General features: G+C 39.4%; 1 protein-coding gene across 4 annotated transcripts in view; it reads right to left on the minus strand.

Annotated features, from left to right (window-relative positions):
* The window catches only part of LOC124211211 (Cyclic nucleotide-gated ion channel subunit A), a 61,684-nt gene extending 41,586 nt beyond the window's left edge, over window positions 1–20,098 (minus strand). For 2 of the 4 annotated variants that reach the window (XM_069133574.1, XM_069133572.1), the window contains exon 1: window positions 19,002–20,098. The gene's annotated coding sequence lies outside the window, so the exon portion shown is untranslated. Of the gene's footprint in view, window positions 1–746; window positions 779–19,001 lie in introns of those variants that run through there. The other 2 variants (XM_069133573.1, XM_046610037.2) reach the window with 2 other exon arrangements.
* Between the last annotated feature and the right edge of the window lie 4,870 nt (window positions 20,099–24,968).

Genomic DNA, 24,968 nt, shown 5'->3' on the forward strand with positions numbered 1-24,968 from the left:
CGAAAACACTCGACCGACAGGTCGAGACGTATCTCCAGGCGAATGCAATTTTAAGGTATACTACCTTCGCCAGGATGCAGGGTAGGAAAGGCGCGGCGACGTCGCAGACGCCACACGTGGACGTATGTATACCTACCCACCCACCAACCAACCAACCAGCCATCTTCGGTGGTCATAGATCAATAAGCGACTTTGTAGAGCTATCTCGATGCGGCAATGTTCGACTTGAAAGTACGTAAGTTGGTTACTGCAAGTCCGGGATTGAGGCACTACTGCACTTCGTAGGTGCCGTGCGAAGAACCACCGTTAAAAATCCATCAACTTTACAAGCCATTTGATCCTGCGTTACAAGGAACGAGTTACTTTTTTACATCGCATTCACGATCGACTACATGATCCAATGTATAAGTTCGAACCAGTAACGATCGTCCATCGACGAACAGTTACGCGATTAGTGTCGAGTGGCATCCGGTTGGAGGCAAATAGTTACTACTGATCGATGCCACTTACTACGGTGTACGCATACAATGTGTAGCCCACCCTAAAACCGAAAAGTAATTGCATCGAACAATGGAGTAACGATTAACGATCCTCAAGGTTATCATCGATCAATCGCTCGAAACAAATCCATCGGGCGTATTTCGTTATTATACCTACACATGTTCAAAGAAGGTACGCGCGACCTTGCACCGGAATTGGAGTTGTCTTTAATGTTTTCAACACTTTGTACTGAACGTTGAGCTTACGTGTAGAAAATTGTTGCGAGGATCAATCAGCCGAACTTTTTCCATCGTCCATCTGTATAAGTACCTATATGTATTCGTACGCGCGATAACGTGACCATTGGAATTCATCGTGTCAGCTTCTTTGAGTGTCGACCCTCCTTGGGCGGCAAAAGTGTCTACGAATCAATCGTCAGCTCTGCAGTGCAGGGGAGTTAAGTGAGCCGATCTTTTTCGGCCTCAAACTTTTCCAAATCCCCGTAGCTTCATTAGATGCGGAAAAGGTGGAAAATGATTCCGAAAGCACTTCAGGCTTCCTTCGTATACCAAATCTGTTGGCAATCCAATGATAATTTGAGCAGGCACTTGCCGAGATGGTAAGTGTTATGGTTGCAGGTTAATTCCCTGTGTAACGTCGTTACTGAAGGTGCTCTTTCTCCGTGCACGATTCAACAAAATTACGAAATTTGAAAGGAAACGAAATAGTAGTATATAATACCTACACACTTTCACGATTACAATTCATTCGAGTGCCTTCTTCAGATAAGAGATAAGATCACTTTCGCGTCTTTAAAAGCGACCGAGGCTGGTTTTAAAGCGACATCGCAACGCCCACGGCGCCGAAACGTTGCCGGGGGGGAAAAAAAGGGCAAAGAAGAAGGGAAAAGCGAGAAGCAGAAAAAGAAAAAGAAGAAACGAAACGAAAGTTCTCGTATTTGCAGACGAGAAGCTGAAAGGTTGATCAGTTAAAAGATGAGACCCTGCTTGTTAATCACGAACTAAAAAACCGTTCTACTGAAGGATCGAGTTCGCTTGAGGATGGTTCTTATTTTGCATATTCCAGAGCTCCGAGAACGGCGGAGACCTTGACTGCATTTAAACGTCGATGCAGAACGGCGCGGATGCCTCAAGAGGCTGTAAAGTCACGTAAGACTTTCAAGGGGAACGGAAACTTGTTCACCGATTGATTTCCCGCTGTTCGTCGGATCCGCGACCTCGAACTCCATGCACGAGGCGGCGGCAAGTCCGGGGTGGATTTCGTTAGAAAACATGAACAGCGTCACATCCCGCTTCAATTAAACAAAGTTCGAAGCAACCTTTTTATGACGGAAAGCTACAAGTTATGAACGATTTGAAAAAAAGGTTACGCAATGAGAACGTTCAAGTTGATCGGTAATAATTAATTGGTGACGTTTCTGATCCGTTCTAATGTTTCGAGGCTCATTTTACCCGCTGACTGGACACTCACAAATTGTGTTTGAAAAAATCAAGAAATGTTAGATCCTTCTTCTTTCTGATAAAATATATTTTCAACAATTTTAGACTATCTTTTTCTTCAATTTTAAAAAAATCATCGCAAATAACAGTTGTACCTATTTGACAAGTTATCGATGTTCGAAAATCTCAAAATCAAATTAACGGAGCAACGCCGGAAAAATATACCCTCCAGATGCGTATTAATGAAAATTCTCTGATTCTAATTATTTATTATTCCATTTTATTTCACGTGACATTTAATTAACAATCAGTAATTCGGCGGTTTTTTACATTTTCAGCTCGAGAGGTACGAGGATTCGAGTTTTCAAAGCCCTAAAAACGAAGGCACGTGTTGCCCAAAGTTAAATGCTAGGATTTTCACGATATTGGACGTAATTGATAAATTTCTTTTCCTGCTCCTTTTATTCGGACGGAGCGTGGTAAGGAGAGAGAGAAAGTAAGAGAGAGAATTAGTGCCTGTCTCTCCGAGTTCTGTACGTGTAACGGGCGTAGAAATTAGGGTGCCAAGGCCCGGTGATCAAACTCACAAACTTTTGAATGTTTATTATTTCGCATTTCGTTTTAGGGACTCGTAATATCCACCGAGGCGATTCGCTTTACATCTCTCGTAACAATGTCACACTCGCCAAGCAATTTCACCCTCTGTGAGGGCAATATTGCTCTCGTCGTGTAACCTCACATGCGAACAATACGACGACGTGAAACTATGGGTAAGGATAGGTTTCCATCTCTGTTGGATATTGACACCGATTAATACATTTCGCGAATGCATCTCAGGAGAGGAATATCACTGTACGAATAATTATACGTATGCTGTATAGAGGTGTATAATTGTAGATAAATGGACTTTCACGAAGACGAGCGACGACGTGCGCGAAATGCGATAAGAATACGGGTCTGGGAAAGCACGCAAATGGAAAATTACAGCGACTAATGCATTCTCTGCAGGATTATTGTACGTCCGGTGAAAAGGGATTATGGAAGGGTGTTCGCGCCCTTCGTTGATCCTGACAAAGTTGGCTCTTTGCGCGGCGTGGCGCTACTTATAAGCCGCCAAATGAAAAAGCAAATATACCTCACATTTTACATACCTGTTTATATTCCAAAATTTGAATAAGAATATGAACGATATGTATAACAATTTCGTAAAATTTGAATTTATTATTAGGGTGCGAAGTAATATTGAAAATAATCAACATTCACGATGATACGCGAAAGCCCGTTGGTGTCTGAATTTCGATATTTTTAAATTCTTTATTTCGAAAGTGTGGAAGCATCGCAGCTCGCGAAACGGATTTGAATTTTGCGCATAATACATGTTGTACCATTTTCGAACTCCCCGTTTCTCGGTTTTCAGAAAAGAAAAGAAAATCATTGTAATCACCCTGAAAATGAATAGTTGAGTTTTCACTATATCACAACGTTTCCAAGTCTAGAGAAAAAAATCGTCATTTTTTCATGTAATATGGAATCCGAGGGCTTCAAAATCGTTAATCACGAATCTGGATACATAGTTCGAAATTCGAATTGGATATGACTCTTATCTTTTCTCTATAAACTGAGAACCGGCAGTGTGAGAACGAGAAATTTGCTTTGACGGCTCATGGCCAGTCTAAAGTCGCTTGCTTAATTTCACAATTACCGAAGCGAGCAGAAATATTGGAATAACTGTTCGTCAAATTTCCACCCATCATCTTTCGAGTAGGTATATCCATGAAATTGTATGTGTGTATATAATATATATATATATATATATATATATATATATGTGTGTGTGTGTGTGTGTGTGTGTGTGTGTGGTGAAATCTCTAACGCAGAGAACATTTCAACAAGGGACAAATATCCGTTCTTGTCACTCGATTTGCGTCTACATACCTATAACATGGGGGGTAGGAATACGTATAGGAAACCGTGAGGGATTTCACGTGCAGGCGACGTAACTCAGGCGAAACAAGAAAATGAAATGACGCCGGTACGGTTGGACAAACATCCGTATAATATGGGAATGCTTATAGATACTGCGTTTGTTATACACGTTATACGCGTAACGTATAGCGCGATGGGAAGCGTGATAATATATTTTCTTTTCACTCTTCCCAACCCGAAAGACATAAGTGCCACCATCAATCTTAAAATACGCATATAAATTCGGAGCTGAGTATAACGTATTTCGATTTTGCTTTTGACAGGGGAACAAGAAACGCGGGCGCGTCCTTGAGGCTTGCTTTCGTTACGTGCCAAATTTTGTATCGTCTTATCGCCGAGAATGGAAGAAAAGAAAAACATCCATCGAGAAACAAACGTCGCGAGGTTTGAGATGCGAGAAAATTATTTTTCAAAAGTGACAAGAATTAAAATTCTGTCGCGACCCGGTTAGAAAATCCGGCAGTTAAAACGAGATTCAGAAGGTGAAACAACCTCAGATTGCATTTCGTGAAAAAATATTCCTCGTCTAATAATTAATGATGATAATAACATAATGACAACGTTAGAGCTGTGCTTGAAACTTGATGAAATTTTCCCCGTTTCGAAAGTATGTACGCATATATTTCAGCGTAAAGTATGTACTCGCAAGTATTTCACATACTGTAAAGAGCTTAAGAGTCTCGCGCGCCTTGAGGAAAATTCCTGTGTTGTTTTCTTTCTTCGTTTCGTTATTTCTTAGCGAGTGATTAATCAGCCGCAAGTTTGTAAAGCGTAACTTAAACCATTAACCCCATCCGTTATCGCCCGAGGAGCAACGAGCTTTTTTCAATTTTTTATACACAATGTATTTAAAGAAAAGCCCGACTCCTGAACGTTGTTATAACGTCATTGATAATTCAATATGATCCGACATGACTTGCAGCGTTGACAATTTTTCGTTCTCTTGCTCATTTATCGTGAACCTTGCCCTTAATACATGTATAATATATATGCACATATATTATATAACTGTATATGGGAAAACTTCGGACACCACAGATTGTGAGGCGCTACTAAGCGTATGTACCTGCCCGTGTGTTGGTTTATACATTACGCATCTATATTGTACGTTTTACATACCATGTATACATGCGGGTAATTGAATATACGGAAAGTAGGTAGCAGACGATCGAAGCTCGTAATTATTTTGTCTGAATTTCTCTTGAGCGCGGTTCTATCAGGACAATTTAATTGCTATCCAATATTATACGAACCGAGTGCCCAGCAGCCGGGTTGTAAAAAAATTCTCACTCCTTAGCTAAGAAGTAGAGATAATTTTTGTCGGAGGAAATAAATTCTCCGCCAATTGAACGAATTCAAAAATTGTTGCAATTATAATTGATGAAAGGACAAAGTTTCTCAAATTGCTGCAGTTCAAGCATTCGGCAAGAAATTAATTACAAATCCGATATACACACCTAATCCTACTCAGCAGAATCGCGTCGAGAAATTTTTTAGCACATTTTTAAACCTACCGAAAATGGCAATTAATTTTCTTCCTCGAATGAGTTATTGCGTCGAATGCTTGTAAAACCGTGTTTTATAACACTACCGCCGGGTAAAAAATCGTCGAAAATAAACTTATAACGTAATATTTGAATCCCCCTCGTCACCCTCCACCCCCTCCCCAAAGCCCGTTACATACAAACGAATTCCGTTGTGAAAAATAGACATTTACGTACCAAATGGGGTAGTAAATTTATCCTATGGTCGGGCGAGGTTTCGATGTCTTTCTAACTATTGCAGCGGCGGCAGATTTTTTGATTTTTTTTGTTCTACAATTTTTCCATCAACCGTTGAATATTTTCCGCGCTGTGCTACAAAAATTCGCGAACACCGACTTCAGGAATTTAACATTCGAGAGTTTCTTTTTCCTGGACATTAAAATTGAACAAAAAACATTTTACCGGCACTAGATTCCTCCCGTTCGCCAACGTGGAATACGAGTAATTCCAAAGCCGATTGCAGGGAAAAAGAGACTTGACTATACTGGGACATTATATGTAATAAAGTTTTCTGGTAATTAATTTTTTAATTGCCGTCGAGCAAGAGTGGCGTAACAGCTTGTGCTAAGTATACTCGTCTCCGGCATAAAGTCGGCCCTCGGCTCCGACAAAACCCGTGGCGATATAAGAAAGAATGTAAAATAAATATCACTAACACTTCGTCGCTCGCTCGAGGGGATGTTAAAACGTCGATGTAAAAACTATAAATTTTATCCGAAAATGTGACACTTCTGCTAAAACTATTACGTTCGGCAGAAGAAAAGTTTTACATCACGTTTCATTTATGGAAGTTGATTTGCTATCGATCGATTATCGAATCTTACAAAAATTTTATTACGAGACAGTCGAACGTTGAGTATTCATCAAATTATTATATTCTTAAGTTGTGGAGAAATCTCTTTGAAAAAAATTAAAAGATATAAAATTGCGAATGAAATCGAATGAATCTCCTAGATTATCAAGCACTTTAAAACAATTTGTTTTGTTCGTCATTGCAGCATAATCTGTTTCAGTATTCTTCAAGAGTTATTCGTATAATACGACTCAAAAATAAAACATAATTTAATAAATTCTCAATCTTCGTCTTTGTCGCGTAATAAAAAATTAATAACTAGTATAAATATTTGGCCAGTCTACCTCCTCGTCGATTAAAAAACCCTGCTTGCATTCTTTTTTTTTTCTCCCTTTTGTTCTCTTTTATCCAGCAATAAAAGTCGAGAGCTTCAGCGCCGCGAGGAATTCCGATGTGCGTGCGTTAAACGTCTGTTACACCCATCCCGAAAGGTTGTGTGTAGCCGCCGACGCAAGTCAACCGGAAAGAGCACTCAGGGAAACGGATAGAACCCGGACTAATTTAGTGGAGGTCCCTGATTAATCGTTCGAGACGATGTGAATTCAGGCAGTCGATCGCGAGACGAAGGAGGAGGACTTATAGCAGCTGCTCGATTTTGGGGCAACAAGAAGAAGAAGAAGAAGAAGAAGCCGAGAGGTCGCTGCTAGGGCAAGACTTTCTTTTCTAACATGTGTCACCTTGATAGATGATAATTAAGAGTGATCGTTGTCTCGCCGCTGAAGCAACTTCGCATCTCATCTGTACATTCTTATACCTATATATATATGTATATATATATATATATGTTGATCGAAAACTTTGAAAACGCCTCACGAGTCTGTGTCCCTCGGTCTTGGTACCTAACTGGCTAATTTAACTTTGATCAATTCTTTGATAATTCAACGGTTTCGGCACAACTTGTATACGTATGCATGCTCAGTTACATGAAGTGAATGCCATCTTTGAAGTGTGGGTGCGCAGGTGTGCGTGCAAGGCTTACCAATCTCACCGATAGACTTCATTACCACCCTTCAAACACTCGCAAACTACGTTATCGTGCAAAAAAGACGATCGTCGAAGTCGAAAACACAAGGAGAGAAAGGGGAAAGTTAAAAACGAGTTATTTATATTGCGATAGGTAGTGAATTTAACCAGCGTGGAAGGGTTCCTTTTCAACTTAACTTTTGTTACCGAAATCGCAAGTCATCTCGGATTGTTTTGCTTTCAACATAAAAACAACAAGAAGAGCAAACGAACCGTCTACATATAATTATAATTCTCGGCATCCGATGCTGGACGAGAAAACTTGAGTTTTCGATTTATGATAAGAATTTTCAAGTTGCGGGAAAAAAAAAATATCACAACAATTACACACACGTGTTTAATATCAATACCTACGTTTTTGTTAGTCGCCGTGTAACGAGCGAGTCAAGCCTGTAATGGAGGCTATATGAACGGAAACTGCACGACAGTCGAAGGAACCGCTTGGTACAAACTTAGCTCGTTTCAGAACCAAGGGAAATTATATTAACACGCCACTATAGCTAACAGTTATTGACCACGAACAGGAGGTGGGATGAATCCCGGAAGCATGATCCCCTCGAGAAGATTTCCATTAAGAAAAGTGGACAGACAGACACGCGAACAACAGACCTTGATATTGCCTACACTTGCAGTTATTCGTTTTGATTGAAACAGCAATGTAATAAATCTCCACAATTTGTCTATATTATACGTAAATCCGACAGATGAGATGATTGCAACTTACATGTTCCGTACGATACTAAAATTACATCGTTAAGTATTGTATGCCTATCGTGCGAAAGTGTGAAAATTTAAAAATAACATGGAACGTTAGATTCCGCGCATAATTTCGGGTGTGCAATTAAATTAATCTCTCTTATCTATTGCTCTTTTCCGCTTACCGCAAGATCCAACAAGCAATCTCTTTCCTGATTTCTATCCCTCTGCATTCTACAGGCGAGTTTTCCGTTCGACGGGGTAAAATATCGGACGCGAAGTTATGCGGGATCGAAATTAACGTGCGGAACACGAGAGTGCGGAGTACAGTACATGCATATATCAGCGTTCAATTACTCTTGACGGGATTCGTATTATATGTATGTATGTAGATGTAGGTACGGAATGAAATCGAGACGTGTCAGGATTGCGAGATCACCCTTGGGAAACCGTATATGCGCCCAAATTATTTCGCGTCGTTGACAATTAGTGAATATTGCCGAGATTTGGCGGGATGAAAAATGTTAAGCGAGAAAATTTTTCAACAATAAAACCCGCTTGCGGAATAACGGAAATCACCGTCGATCTCACAATTTCGAACACATACTCCGAGTGCATTTGTTAGTTAAGAACTTGACGATTGCCGAGGCGAATACGCATTTCGGGTTCTAACGACAGCCGGATCTCCTTATTATTCGATCCTCTCTGGCCTTTTTGCCACTCGGCTCTTCCCTTCTGGCAGCAAGGCGACATAACGAAGGAATTTTCGGATCGTCTTTGAGCTAACGACGTCACTTGAGTCAACTCTTTGGGCTGAACGACAAACAATGTTCGAGGCGGTCGTGTCTCGAATACGAGTTCCGCGACACTCGCAAGAAATGTCAGCCTAAGGGTCTGACCGACGAGGCCTCTTACTACTGATACCGAAATCCGTGAGTTTGTCCCGAGGTTTAGGAAGGTTGCCGGACAAAGATCGATAACGCGTAATAATAATTTTAGGGCGAGATGATCGTGCGTTGAGGATTTCTTAAATTGTTATATCCGTGATCGGCAAAAACATTGAATAATTTAACAACGAGCAAAAGTTTACACGTTATTGCCTCATTTCGGATCCCTTCGAGATGGTTAAAAATCTAATAACCGCTCCGTAAGTAATCTAAGTTTTTCTGTGAGAGTTCGCGCAAGGCGGGATGTTGAAAATAAAACATAAAAATGACGCACGCAAGGGTGTGTGTTCGATATAAGTGCGAGCAATTTCTTGGGTAACCCGCACGCCCATGTTTGCTCCTTGATTATTGACCGTCGCGATATTTGCTATTGGACAGTGAGCCAGACGCGCGTTTACCATCCACTCGGACTAATTACTATTATTATTGCATCATGTTTGCGGGCAGACTTGTTATGGCTGTGTGTTTTATCCGGCTTCGTTCGATCAAATATATTTTCCGGTGGCTTCGAGCTCGCGATGAAAATCTATTCTCGGTCACGCTTCTAATCACGGCGACTTGTCTCTGTCGCTGTTAATCGCGGAAAATCGACGTCGGGGAAATTTGTGAAATTGGGACAACGTTCGTGTAATACGGGTTCGGGTTATACCTTGTCTTGTAACTCCGGAGAAGACACGTGTTGTAAACGAACTTAATTCAAACTCGTCTACCGTCTATAATTTTAAAAGCTTCATAAATATATAAGAGAGCTACAATTTTCGAGCAAAGTATCGATCGGCTCCTTTTTCTACCGACGTACGAAAGCGTCGACAATTTTTCGGCAAAAAAAACTTGCACGATCCAGCGAACCAAGTGTTGAAGAAAAAATGACAAAATATCGGAAAAAACACGCGGCCGATGTTTTCTCTGTACCTACATACATACGTGCAATTTTTTCTATCGAACCAAATTTTTTTTTTTTCATACCGATGCCGGCCGATACTCGCCTGGAGAAATTGATACGTTTAGAGGGCGGTTTTGGCCGGCACTCACATCGACCCGATGCTTTTTAGAGGAAAGACTGCGGTGTGTGTAAGTATAAATGCTCGACGTAGACACAGCGGCGCCCAGTTGCAGGCATATAAGCATGACTGTCGAAGTGTCTCGGAGAGGAGACATTCGGCGTCCTTGTTTGCACTTGGCAAATGTCTAGCGGGGTTGAAAGTTGCTGATTAATTGGCAACGATCGTACAACCTATGTACGTCTACGCGGAGATACCGCGTGCATACAAAAATCGATTACGACATCTGTACGCCGCAGGTACCCTCAGACTGCATAATCATTCTTCGACTTTGCATGTGCAGCGCAAAGTTGTGTCTCTAAACTTGGTGGAAGTCGTCTGTTCGCCACGCAGAGCTTTCCTGAGTCATTTTTTGCCTTCAGAGAAAATGATAAATCGTTCTTCTTCGACGAGTGGTTGAGCAACGTGGCGCCGAGAACTTCACGGCTATCGGCAGATGCTTTTGAGTCAATTCTGCGGGTGGAAAAGGACGGAGAACTTGGTGCAAGCTACAAGGCTTTAGCTTCGCGACAAGGAATCGATGTACTGCAAAAAATACTGCGAAAGAGATACTTTAAAATTAAATATGACTTGGTTAGAGTGACGCATTTTTTCCCCGCCAGATGTCGCACGATCAGCGGCACATTTTCATTCCCGATCGCGATTCGGACACTCGGATGACGCTTCCATTTTCGGCTGTACAGTAATCGGAGTTCGGTTATTCGTTGGTTCTGCAGGATTATCGTGGCGATTAAATTACGACACTGACAGATTAAGGGACATTATGGGCTGCTAACTCATTTTACCCCCTCGCCCAATCATACAGGACGTTAACCCACGCATGCAAGGGCGTGTAATATTGTAACGGGTTGGAAATTCCTCTCCGCGGTAATATTTTCACCGTATCTAATTCATCAACCGTGTGAATGAGAACGGGTTGGAAAAATTAACGCGACAGTGTAACCGTTTTGTGACCGCCACATTCGTCGTGTTATCGTTTAGATATATTTTTCAAGCGTTAAACGCCCCATTGACTCTCTCGACACTCGTAAAACGAACGATATAACAATACCGCGACTTTTAACCCATTGCAAAAATCTGAATTGAAACATACGGTATAATTATATCCATACGCAATGCATCCGCGAAATGTCTGAAAGCAGTGCATATTAACCCGTTAAAGCCCGGGAAAAACCTGGATCAGACAGCATCAAATTAACTATTCTATTCATAGCAAAATGTAAAATTAAAATATACGTCGTGTATTTTTTCTTGTGTCATTTCCAATTGTATATCAAAAATCATCCACACAAATTATACTGAGTCATTATTTTGAAAAACTTACGGTACCAATCGGTTCGGTTTGCTAGTGTAAAATCGTACTGGATAAATTTACAATTCTCCATTATTTTCGTCATAAAAAGTATTACACGAATAAATTGAACAAGAAAAAATGTGAAACAGGTTTTCTTCATCGTTTTTTCCGTAGAATCGATTGGCGCAGTAAGTTTTTCAAAATGATGACTATGTATAATTAGATTAAATAATTTTTTATAAAGAATCGCAAATGGCATAAGAACAACTACGTATATTTCATTTCCCCATTTTGCTATGAATCGAATAGTTAGTTTGATGCTATCTGACCCAGTTTTTTCCTGGGCTTTAACGGGTTAACGCAGTCTGTATAACAGAGAACTGTAATTTGAATGTTTGGTGTGAAAGTGAAAACATAAAAGTGAGCGAAAAATCAATCGAAGCCTGCATATTCGGGACCAGAAAAATAATTGACCCCTGCAGCAACTGAAACTTGTCTGTTTGTCTGACCGTTTTATACTTCAATAAACTGTATTGCGAGTTTTGTTGTTTCGCAACTTTTTCCTGAAACAATATTCCAATGTTTACATCTTGCTTGAGAGTCATTGTGGCATGAATACCCCGAATACAATAAGAGCATAAATTCATTGACCGTGATAATTCGATTCTAACATTCTTCTCTGATGCAAAGAATTCAGGTCTCATTATACTTTTACAAACCAGTAGGTAAAGTTCTCTCGTATAGATCAAGAGTTTTACTGATTGTGTCAAATTATTTCGTTATGCATTGTGATTTCTTTGGAACGATTGTACGAAATAATAATGTGAAATTATTGCGGTAAAACCCTTTTCAATTTGGTGAGAGTATTTATTTACCCGATAAAAATAATTATGAATAATATTCTTTTTTCAAATCGAATAAAAACGAATTCTTTCGATGAATTAAAAAATCACGTTCATGGATGGTTTAAGAAACAAATTTTCCATGGTCTAGTGTTACGTTGATCGTTTATTTATTTGTATTCAAAGCGGTCCCGCTTCATTTGGGCATCATTACACACCTCGCGAATTACAGGACAACAAGTATAATACCCGTGAAATCAAGGCGAGTAAAAATAACGCGCTGCAAGCTGTTACCGGAATCTTTGCACGTAGCAAATTATTATAATCGCTCATATAGCTAATTCGTTTCGACGTATTGCTGTATCGATCGGCGTTATATGTACATACGTTTATGATGCACGCAGCTGACGATGCTTAAGGAATGTACATAATTAATTTCTAATTTGGTGTTGCTATTTTTCACGCGAGTAGCAACCAAGTGTCTTGATTAATTAATTGTTTGCGACGTCTTTTCGCAGCTCTTGCCCATTCAATAATAATTGCCGCCTCTTAAGGCGAAACGCTGATAGTTTATCAGTAGAATCAAACGTAACAATTGTTCCATTCTGATGAAGAGAAGAACGAGAAAAATAAAGTAGATAAATAAAACGCAACATCTCGCAGAGGCGTGACTGGCATAAATGTCGATTCGTAACTTTGATTCGAAATTTAATTTACTCATAGAAAACAACCGGATTCAAGTAGAAGGGAAGAGGAAAAAATTCAGCAACAATATACAACGAAGAGCAACTCGCCGAAATCTGCTTAGGAGAGCAAAACAGAGAAGCGAAATGAAATGAAATACCGGGTAGGCTAAAGTCAATTAGGAATACAGACTTAAACTTGCTTCCCTTCTAATCTTGTTCTCATAAATGCAGTTGTTGGAAAAGTTTAATAGAGATAGAGAGAGAGAGAGAGAGAGAGAGAGCGTTACATAGATGCAGATATACTATTTATACATTAATCCTCAAATACCTTTCGACCTTAAATGACTTTTGAAAGAGTACATTTATCGTAAAATGATAAGAGACCTTTTTTGTAGAGCGTTCAATCCCCTACAACGGCACGATCTGGTAATATCAGTACACTAATGCGTTGACGAGTTACAAAATTCTAAAGTAAAAAAAAATAAATTTTCCCATCTCATTTGAATGGGAAATAGAAAATCCCGATGATGTACCTCTAAATATTAATATTGAAAGCTGAAACATGGTCAGCATTTTTTTTCGTCATTTCGAACAATATTTTCGACTTGGATTTTGAAAAAAAATAGTCGATCTTTTTAATAAAGTCTGATATAGATATATATTTATATAAGTACGAATCCATTTTTCAGCGAAGTTGCATCTAGTCTGGCAATCGTTGGATTTGCTAGTTTGATAAAATACAAAAATTGACACAAGCATCAGCGCAGACAACGCATCTCTCAGAATACGCTTTTATTATCACCCATGTACTGAAAGTGTACGTATTCGCGGTTTTTGATCTACGTAAACCGCGCCTTGAAAAATAAAACTACTTATATTAATTTATCGGAAGCCGATTTGATCTTGGCTCGGTGGCCCCTGCGAACGCTCGATTTTAAATTCGTTTCCCCTGTTTTCCAACGGATTTATCGAGTTACATGTTATTTACGGGGAGGCGCGGCGGAACCTCGCAGATTTCACCCTCTTCAAGTTTCGCCCTCACGTATAAATGTTCACCTGCGAGAAATAAAACGAGTCATAAACATTCAACCCTTCTTTGTCGTCGAAGTTGGATGATTGTTAAAAACGTGTGCATGTATATGCATACGATATAAAGGTATATACCGAATGTATGACACGGACGTGTAATCGTTATCAAATGTGAGTGAACTCCCGAGCTATTATCGCTCCACCGTAATAAATCAAACGGCCGTATGATAAATGCGTAGAAAATTTCAAAACATAAACGTGATCAAGCTAAGCTTTTTACAACTCGGAGCTTATAAATTTGATTGTATTGTCTCGATATCTCATGTAATGCGGAACTTTCACGTTCCTCGTCCATCGTTTCGAGAATGCTGTACGAGCCAAGTAGGTGTAGTAACAGAGAGTTGTCAGAATTGGACGGTGCTTGTTTCTTCTCTTCAGCATCTTCTTTTCCTCTCTGTTGCTCTACTTCTCTTTCATTGCTTTTTTTTTTTTTAAATTATTTTTCTGTCCATTTTGCTGCTTTCTTTCCGGTAGAAAAAATACGATGAAATTGCCTACGTGAGTTTCTGCAGCAACGAAGGTCTTCAGCTTGAGAGCAATTCGCTGAAATCTACTTTCATTTACTTTTTTCTTATTTATTCACATATACACGTATATATGTATATGTGTATATATTTTTTTGTCATTTCACTTCCTCTCGTGATTTCGCAAGCTGAACCTCGAATACGAAGTTCGAATTTGAAGCGTTAATATGAAAAATTACAAAACGAACACGCGCCCTCGTCAAAGACGTATCCATGTACCTACACATCCTACCTGTAATATTGTGCAAAGAAAGCGTGAAATCGTTGATCCGAAGATAATTCGCGAGTATAGCATTATGTTATTATACACCCGATGCCTCGTTCGTTAACATAAAATTAATGACACCCTTAGTTAAGGCGGGACATAAAATCGACGATACGTCACAGCTAATGTGAGTTAAGACTCGCTTGTAACGATAGCTAACACCGGGTTTATTGAACATAAAAATGTGAGATATCTACCTGCAGAGCAGCGCCATGCGCCAGTTTCGCTCTGCGGACACGGAATGGTTGGATAAATTTTTACAACCCAGTAATTTGTTACCGGTACTCTTACATACATTTGTACGTACATATTGGCCTGTACCTGTGTCTATGTATGCATTTATATATTTATATAATACCTCTTCGACAGTACAAAAGGAAGGAGAAACCAACCTGAGAGCCGAACCAACTCTTATATTATTATATGTATATCCCACCCTCCCGTTTGAAGACGCTTCTTGAATAGAAATAACGAAGCACCCACCGAATATTTCGTTAGCCTCTTATACTGAGGAATCCATACAGCGGTCTACGATATACATATACCTATATATATATATATATGTATATGTATATGTATATGTATATCGTATATATATATATATGAATAATATATTTATGTATGAACAATTGAACGTACAGCATCGAAGTATAGGTACGATTGTACATACATAAAGATTAAAATAATTCGTCGAAATGGTAATGAATTTTTTTGTACTTGGTATACCTTCGACTCAAATTGTGGGATTAATGGATTAATCTCAGACTTTATTTAGTTTGTTCAAGTCAATTCAATTCGTCGATTAATCGGCTCTATCAATTAACCGTTTATTATTAAACAACTTATTCTATTTACTAGGTACTAGCGCTAGTAATAAAGCAATTGATTACACGTTACCAAATCGATTTTGCACATATTTCTTCCGCGCTGATCGACGAATGGAGCAGGAACTTATAAATTTCGTAACTAATGCAACTCCGTTTGCGTCACCAAGTTTTACAATTTTTTATGATAAATATTGTTACAAAGGGTAAAATCACCCGTTTTGCCCCCTTTTTAATGATCCAGTAGTCATCATAGATAAAAGACGTTTATAAACCTCTTATGTCTTTCAAAAGAATAAGGTTGTTGCGTCAACCAACATTATTGTAAAAACAGTCTTGTTTCAGACTTTAAACGAGAAACACATATTTCGCAATTAAAGCTTTTTCACAACATTTTGTTCACGCTTTTGATTTTGACTTGATAATTAAACTCGCGGATCCATATTTATTTCCGTAACGTCAAAGAACGTTACAATATTGAAAGAGAAAAATATCTAAGCCTCAACATATTGCCTGGGTTATACAACCTTTCATCACTGCAAGGATGAACAATTCCGCAGCCTCGTCTGGTTATTAATTATTATTCTCCGCAAGACCGCCTTAAGTCATCGCATTGTTATTCAGGGGAAATTCGCGAATTTCCTAGCGCGATAAGACACGCGTGTATGTAACGTCACATGGTTTGATGTCGTTGATGGTAAAGCTCTCGAAGTCGCGAAGCGGGTAAGTTCACGTCATTCGACCGGCGCGACATTGTTGCACTTTATCATCTATCGTTTTTCGTCCATAGTTCGTAGTTCTTATCGTTTATCTTCGTGCGACCGATACGTGCGGTACATGCGGCAGTTGAGCGAAATCGCGCCTTTCGATTTTGACCGTCTTTTACTCCGCATTACCCTATTTTTTTTCAAATTTCTTATTTCATTTTTCTATCTTCTCGTCCCCCGGCACGATACCGAGGGACCTCGATCAGCCTGTCACCTGGCTGAATTGGGGAGGATTCAAAGAAAAAATCCGTCTTGATTATGCGCTGCTGCTCGCGACGCCAACCGATTTATTATTATATTCGCCCCTGCAGCTCGGTGTGAACTATGTGTGTTTGTATATACCACGTCATTTCAAAGACCAAAACTGCGTGCTAATCATTCTTTGGGATAAAGAAATTTCCGCCGTGAGTTTACACGGACGGCAAAGCTTTACCTGAATTTCACACCTAATATTGGTCTGACCGAACTCTCAGAATATGGCAAAAAGAATATTTCGAAATCATATTACCTATTCAATTGTTCGGAATATTCGATATTCTCAAGGTTCCTTCGCCGAGTTTGTATGGAATCAGAATTTTAATCACTCTACGCTGCGCCACGTGGACTCTGAAAAAAGATGGTACCGTGACTGTGCGCAAGCTCAGGTAAATCAAGTTTGTTTTCGAGATACGTGAAAGAATATATATATATACATAAGAAAAGTAAATAAAATACTGGACAATATTCTTCCGTAGTTGTAGAAAACAATAAAAAAAAGAATGACAACGCCCGTATCCCGTTGCAACTTTTCTACATCGAAACTAGTTTTCTAAGAATAAAAATTTCACCTCATCGCTCGCTGAATCCAGACATGAGGGACAAGTAGGTATAAAATCTTGTTGAGAACCTTCGAGGAAAACGGCTGGTACATGTATCGAGCCTTGAAGCTCGAGAGAAACCTTGTACGAGTTGAATTCAGAGGTTTGCAGCGGCACGAAAGCTCTGCATGAATATTTGCATATCTGTATGTATTTCCATAAATATGATACTCGGAATCGCGTATACCGAAGTAATTCTGTAATTGGGGTGAAAATTCAGGGGAAACGTTGTCCGAGGATGATTCGAACCGGTTCGTCATCCGGCTAATGGACAAACTATAATTTGTCGCACGTTTTTGCACCCAAAAATGGGGAGGAGCTTTTTACCTCCCCTGATTATCCGCAAATCAGACTCGACGAAAGAGGACAAGTCGTTCCTCCAGTGTGCCTCAGCTGTACCTGCACGATTATACGACTCATCAATATGCATTACCGAAGCCCCGTCGTTAATAACCATGCAACAGGAGATGTTTGTCCCTTAGTTTTGTCACAAGTGTCTCGAGGCTCCGCGAAGACTTTGCCTCGGGCGATAATTATCCACCTTCTTGCTCAACTATAAACAATCCCGTCAAATCCGGTTCAACGACGTCTTCGACTCGGCTACAAGGGCGCAAAACACCTACGCACCGAATAGCTATCAGCCACCCTTGTTGTTATATCGCTGTACACAAATCCGCGTCGTATTAAGCCAGGTGTCTAATTTATACGGCTGTCTTAGAGATGCAGGATGAAAATACGGACGAGATTAAATTATCTATCGACTCTGTTTTACGAGGTTTGAAAAATTTAGCAAACAAATTTACAGGATATTCAAACCTTTCGAAGGATCGAAGCAAGGAATAAATTTTAAATAAACACAAAATAAAAAAAAAAAAAACATTTCAACGGTCTTACGGATATTCCTACTTGATCGTCCGGTTCCGTGACTATTACTGTTATTGTTGTTATTATTATTACTGAACAGAAAAACATTACCGAGAATTATAAAACTGTAACTCGTTATCGCGGTGTAAATTTCTCGCACGGCTTTGTAGGTGCGAACCATCCGCCATCGGCTGGTGCACACGAAGTGCGAGGTGATAGCTGGTGTCAGCTAATATGACAAGGCCCTCGGCTTGAGGTCCGTGCGTAACGTTATCAAATTTGACGAGCCTCGCTACGAAAGGCACGATTGTTTACCGTGGTTCGTTGTTTCTCTTGTAATTCCCTCCGTGCTCCTCCATTTTTTTTTTGGATTATTCTTTAATCTGGACGATGTTCTTGACAACGCCAGCAAATTTCAAATTTCAACATTCAAATTTCATGTATTCAACAACGCCGAAAGAAGCCGCGCTGCAGTTAGGACTGTCTTACGGTTTGCAGAATGAAAAGTGCCGCAGAGTTGCCCCCCAGAGTTTTTTTCTACCCCTGTTAAATCTTCCGAGCTTGCGATATAATATTGAGTTAAATATGCGACACTTTGGATGATGAGAGACACGGTCTGTGCTTGCGCAGAGTTTATACACGAAGTGAGTAATGGGGGTGCAGATTTGCTCATAGTTGCGTCTAACGAAGACTGTAAACTTGAGGAAGATGACTGCAGGCACCGGGCACCGTTTATTTCCAACTAGTTCGCACTAGTCTGTTTACTCGAAATTAATCCTCATACGTCGTCCGACTTGAGGCTGACATAATTGTTTGCGATAAATAATTGTTCGCGCGATGATTGAGTCTGACGTTTGATATTTCACCTGAAATTCTATTCGGTAAAAAAATTTTACCGTGATCATTTGTTACAATACATACGTTAGTAGATATACTTGCCTAATGAACTGCTTACGACACTTTTGCCACTTTTCAGAAACAAGGTTGGACGATGAACACTTCAAGGTAATAATATTCTGTGAGACGAACCACTCCAACGATCACTGCCCCGGCGACACGAGAACTTTTGTAAAAGGCATAAGTCACGTGAGCTTTTATATCAGTCATTAAATTTCACCGGAAACTGTATAAACCGGGCACTTTATGCCGGTTGATAATTGCAATGTATGCTCGAACGTGTATTACAACTTCCGCTGATCCGCAAGCACGTTTCATTCAGCTGCTGTTTTAAACGTCGTGTGATTGCTTTTGCGGTTGTTTAGTCGCGGTGTTTATTTCACGTATTTGTGTTTACACATTACACAGAACGGATGATGTTAGCTTTACTCTGATGTGTGTTCGTTTGCGAAGCATCAGCATTTCCTTCATTGAATCATCGTTCGATAACATTTTCCCAAATTCGTCATCATTCGATTGGTATGATATAATACGATATGCGGTATTTCTCACGTACGGTAAAAGCACACCCCACCGATTAGTAAACTGGAAAGAATCGTTACATTACCGATACCCTCGATTTTTCAAAAATCGCAAAACAAATCATTCCGTGTCAATGATAATTGGTTTCATCGAGCCACGCGGGGACTTTACGTGCCTATTCAACTTTCATTTTATAATATTCTCACCGCAGCATCACTCTGCAAGGTATTGGTTTCGTATTTTTCGTAAAAAAAAGAACCAAGCCAATCCCTCGCTATCCTCGATCTGTACAGAGGGGCAAATTCAATTAACGGATATTCGAAACTGGGACTAGTGATGCTTTTATTATTATTATTATTGTTGTTATTATTATTATTATTGTTGTTATTATTATTACTATAGATCAATTAAACACGTATCATCAGACGCACAGTGATTGAGTTTGCATTCTTGTTCCCGGTATTTATTCCTTATTCTTCTTCTTAATTTTCAACCTTCGATCAATTCAAAAATCCATCCGTACACGGTTAGCGGATAGGTCGAGCAATTAAACAAGAACTATTCGACGGTTATCAATCCACCGTGGCAATAATTGATGCGAGGCTCGCGCGAGGCGGTGGGCGATGAGCGACTGAACGGCGCGTCGCGACGCCGGCGTCCATCTCCTCCCACAGGAAGGGTGCCGCCGACTCGCGCCTCAGCATCAACGACGGCTCCTGCGATACAACAGGTTGCTTTGCTCTTCTTTTCTTTTAGTCATCCGCCTTGATTTCTTCCTGATATTATAGATATTTTTCTCCCCCCCCCCGCCTCTCTTTTCCGTGCAGCCGCAGATTCATTCCCTCACCCTCCCGTCTGCCGCATTCTTTCCTTATTACATCTTTCTGAAATCTCGTCTATCACTCAAATCGCGTTACCCGTTTCAAGAACACTCGAGGTCGTCTGTCATAGAGTAGTTCGTTTAGCTCTAGGTATATTAGAGTGGTCAAAAAAAAAATTGACCATTTTTTTCAACGTCAGACGTTTAATAGTTTCGGGAAAAGGAAATAAGACGCCTGTTATAATTTCAGCTCTTAATGTTAATATTTAGTCGTTCATCGACGGGATTTTTCGTTTTTCATTTAATTAACACGAGAAAATAATTTTTTTTATTTCTCAATTTTTTAACTCAGCAACGAGGCAATGTACATAAATGTCCGATACATGGTTTTTTATGGAATTTAATACTCTACAAAGAAGGTCTCTTTTAATTTTTCGATAATTAAACTATTTCAAGAGTTGTTCAAGGTTTAAGTTGAAATAATATATAAATTCACATTTGTTCCGAGATTAACAGCGAAAATACTGGACTTTGTCAGAAAATATTGTCGGTTTTCTTTTGTAAATCATTTGAATCGCTATAAAATCATGTCATGTCAATTAATTTTCAAGTTGAGCAAATTCATTTTGTAATTATTTTTGAAAATTTCGTATTCGGCGATCAAGCCTTGGTTAGGAATTGTTCAATTTTTAACAGTCGGGGAGAAACGCCTTTTTACGTGAACAATAGATCTGCTTTATTTTTGTGTTTCTTCTTTCTTACCCGGTAGATCAGGGTGTATACCGTCTGCAATTTCATATCCAATTTCCTGATATTTCCCGCTTTTCTAGACAAAAACAGATATTTTCCAGGCCTCATTTCCACCTAACTTTACTAACAAACTCACTATTTTCATGCAAGTCAATTTAAAATTAAACGTTAGATATTTCCATCGTAAGTTAAAATAGTCCAATTTTTCTTTCAGTTCAATTTTGCTTAAACTCAATTACGAAATATATTAATAAACACTCTAATTTTAAGAAACTAATGAAAGATTAGTATCAGCTATCCTTTCGAAACATGAAGGTAGAAGGTATCAATTCTTAAGATTCCTCGAAAAACCAAACTTTTCGTCACTTGTACCCTTTTCACACTAACCCCCTCAATCCTCTCACGGAGAGTAATTTTCTGCATTTCAAAGAATCGTACACCAGTGAGGAAGAGAATTAAAAAATTCCAGAGCACATGACCGAATTCCCTGACATTTCCTGGTTTTTCCAGACGCGTGCAAATTCCCTGACAATTCACGGTTTTCCAGATTTCCCTGACAACTACACACGCTGCAGATTTCACACCAGACACTTTGGATGTATATATCCTTCACCAAAAAAGGCAGTTGTGATTTTGCGACTCCAGACGCGGCTCTTTAACGATCCTTTAACAAAGCGAAAGGGGAATTTCGAGTCTCTTATAGGCGGAGATGAGGAGATCTAGGCAAACCATTGTCTTCGTATAGCTACCGGATGCTACTTGGGTATTCAACGGCCATACGGACGTGAAAACTCGATGAAAATAGCGGAAAGCTAGCCGAAGAGAGTGACTGGCTTTCCCGTATAATAGTACACCTTGCCGCACACTTACCAGATTTCCTTTTGACCGCGGTTTATTCCAAATTCTTTATTCATCCTGCGCGCAATTTGACTGGAAAATACAAGCCTCCAATACAGGGCACCGCGATGTTTCTATCAGAAAATATAGCTGCGTGATCTACCTTTGCGAAAATTAATTTATTCGAGCGTTTAACATTTAGAAGCCCAGCAGCCATACGACGACTGTTCAATTTTCGTATCTTTGCACGAAAGGAAGGGACGTTGTTACCGCACTTTTTATTCATCCTCTGCAGGATGGGCAGGGAAAAAAGTATACAATTTGTCAGAGGACTCTAAGGATTCGTTGCGATCCTTTTAAATGTCACACGCTACAGGCCCTCCACTGCCAACGCAAATATCGAGTATAACCTGGTTCGTTTGTGATTCGTTAGTTCACTCGTTCTCTTGGCTGCCATTTGACTAATTGAATCATTTGATTAATCCATGTAGATTTATCTATGACCATACTGTCGTAGAGAAATCGCCGCTCTCTTTTAATTCATACGGACGGTACGGACGAATTTTTGCGAGATTCGTTTATACGCGGAAATATCAGTTTCATCAGTTGATGGAATATATTTTCAAATAAAACATCCTGGAGATAATGAACACTGAACTCTGACGAGTGCGTTCCGACAAATTGTCAAAGGTGAATGAATATATACGAGTTATTCAAATCCGCGAAAATTATTCACCGTTCCACGCGTGGTGCGGGTGTTATAAGATAATAACAATACCGCACACTTGTCGGTGTACCGTTTTTGAATCGATGTGCGACAAATACTCGTCGCTGATTGTCAACCCACAAAAAATAATAATAATTATAAATAACTACAGGATGCACGATTGGCTAATTATAAAGCGTATCTTCGGGCGAAGAGCACGACCGTGTCTTTTCTATTCATTGAAACACGTATTGAAACAAATTATGTACCGAATATCTAATACCATTGATTCGCCCATACATATTCGATTAATCAACGGCACAGGTAAGTTCAAATATTAATCAATCAATTATTTCCTGATTATGTAACGAAACTTCTCAAGAAACGAAAAAACAAAGGAATCTGTCCGGCGTGCAAGATGATTAATTAATTAAGATTTCCATTTGGTTTCATCCTCTCGGCTCGATATACAGGTATAGGTTTCATAATTCTTGGGTGCGCATTTTTCCATCGGAGGGGGAATAACGAAGACTTTATGCGATAGACATATCGACGATGTATCACTTGATAAGCTTATATGCGCGACGATGAATTACGACACAAGAATGGAAGTGAATTAATTACCTGCAATTGACAAACCGATCACACTTGACTTTGCTGGGATAACTACCCATTGTTCGGCATTTAATTACTTATTTATGGAGAAAGGAACGAACAGCCGAATGAATCCCTCAATTTCTCATCGTGTAGTAGTCAATAGTATCTGCAGTTTATACAGAACTTCCTGTGGGTGACCGGTCTTTGACATTATAACATTGAAATATTACTGGTGTTAAATTATTATTGCCGATTGACGTTACTGACAAAAATTACAATCGCTTTCAATGAGGAAACGTCATATTCAAGTTTGTTTTGCAAACACGTTCTTAGATCTGCGATTCAAAAGGGGAATTATTTAAAAAAAAAGGCTGGCTCGCTTATGAGAAGTAAAAAAAATTTTTTGGAAGACATTGATCTAGGCACATACAGCCATTTTTAATTCTTCTCTTCATTAAACACCGTAGAGATATGATTTTAGGCATTTTCATCGTTGGTCGCGTCGTTTAGAGATTTTTAGCATAATAATTTTATGATAACGAGTAAGTTTATTTCGCCGCAGTAGGACGAGCCGGATAATTCTTATCAGGATTTAAGTAAGTTGGAAACTCGATTTACGAGCTAAATCAATGATATAATACGTTCATGTCAGCCTTGATCTGGAGAGCAGATATCAGCAAAATTCTGGCGCATCGCGCACTAAAGCGAAAACAGAACCACGATGAATGGAGACGAGTTCTACGTGGAAAATTTTGAAAATTACTAAACTGAGCGGGCTGGCTTTGAAAGGACAACGCATGAAATCCTTCGAGCTTGGAGGCAGAAGGTCGTTTAAGATATTGCAAAGTATACGATCTGTAAGACGATGCGAGTTGGTTATATATGTACTAGCCATTGAAGAATTCAGAAAAATCTCGGGAGTGAACAATAAGACTGCAAGGAATATTGGAAAATTAATTAAAATCTGAGGTATATAAATTAATCAAAAGGCTGGTGATTGTGCGAATACAAAGGAATGTGAAAAGAAATATCCAAGAAATGTAATAAAATCGTGCAAACGAGGGCAGATAAGAAAAAAAATCCAATTAATACGTGAATGGCTTAACTAAGTGTGAGATACTTGACGAAAAACGGTTTTTTCTCTCCCTTCTCTTTTTTTATTCGTTTTCTCGTCGACGTAAATTGGGTTCGGAGGTACACCCTCTTTATCGCTGGATAAGTAATTTTCGACTCAACTCAACTCACCTTGTAATCAGGATGATACCGGAATAGGAGTCGGAGCTTTCGAGGGACGAATAAAGGGGCTTTTACCCCTTTTTCTGTTCGTAACTTTAGTATCATTTCTTTTATAACTCCGCACAACATGCATTATATGCTCATTGATTTTACGCTGAAAAATTACGCAAATTTATGTCCCCAAGGTTATTACAAGTGATTGTTGCTTTAAAACAAAACAATGGCCTTCTTTATTTATTGTACATTGTATAGAAGAAATGATGTTTTATCAAGTTTTCTGCTCGCAACTATAATACGGTAAGTAATCACAATGATGTGTTCCGCAACGTTTTTCAACGTTTGCACAACCGGTGCAGCAGCGCGCTTTCAGGCCTACAGTCGATAAGGTATCGTAAAAATTTAGGGGTTACGAATGGAAGTGGTAGAAGTGATTAAAACAAGGGAAAATAAAATAGTTTTCCTGACACCAGAGTTGTTAGTAATCTCAAATGTAAACTCCTTTTTTCCGAAGCTGAAAAATTAGGTCAAAGTGACTAACGCG

The sequence above is a fragment of the Neodiprion pinetum genome, chromosome 2 (genome assembly GCF_021155775.2).
Source record: "Neodiprion pinetum isolate iyNeoPine1 chromosome 2, iyNeoPine1.2, whole genome shotgun sequence".
Taxonomy (NCBI): domain Eukaryota; kingdom Metazoa; phylum Arthropoda; class Insecta; order Hymenoptera; family Diprionidae; genus Neodiprion; species Neodiprion pinetum.